This window comes from Tyto alba, unplaced genomic scaffold (assembly GCF_018691265.1).
Source record: "Tyto alba isolate M040663 unplaced genomic scaffold, T.alba_DEE_v4.0 Super-Scaffold_45, whole genome shotgun sequence".
NCBI classification, from domain to species: Eukaryota; Metazoa; Chordata; class Aves; order Strigiformes; family Tytonidae; genus Tyto; species Tyto alba.
Window position 1 is genome coordinate 41,150,449 of NW_024881321.1, and position 764 is coordinate 41,151,212.

The following is a 764-nucleotide window of genomic DNA, read 5'->3' on the forward strand; positions in this document are numbered from 1 at the left end:
TATCTTGCATGAAAAAACAAGCCCAGAATTAAACTAGCAAGTAAACAGAGCTAGCGTTACTTGTACTATGAAAGAGGGTCAGAAATGGTATTCATCAACAGCTTTCAAGGAAGTTCAAAACAATCAGAATGCACAAATTACAGACCAAAATTAAAACTCTGACTTTTATAAGCTCCTTTTATCTATTAGGATTGACAATTATTCTGTAAACCGTATGCTAAGCAATAGGAGGTCTTGTGTGAGACCAGCCCCTCCAGCCCCACTGCCAAGGCTCTGGCTTTCCCGGAGCAGAGCAGTGAGGAGGGCTTGCCCAAGGAGACGAGCAGAGGAGGCTGCCTCTGCGTGACTGCTGAGAAGCCCTTCACATTTCCTCCATCTGAAGTCTCTGCATTTTCCCCCCAGCCTTAAGGAGCTGCAGCAGAAGGTTGCTCAGTGGGGCACTGCTGGGGACCGTGCTGGTCCCAGAGAGGGAGGCAGCAGCCGTGAGGCTGCTCTAGCTTCACCTCACTGCAGGGAGAGTTCAGGGCAGAGCAGAGCCAAGCTCACAGCTGTTTGCCCAGGCAGTGGGAGGGGGTTAGTGCTAATATTGTGTCAGGACCAGATGAACACAATGGTTAACGAGACGCCTTCCCACACACACTCGCAGCAGCCTGAATGAAGATCTAATATCAGTCTTAAGACACTTGAAGTCAAGACTGCTGCTTGCCATCGTCCATTCTCAGCATGCTTTAGTGGAGGAATGAGGAAAAAAAAAACAGCAGTGC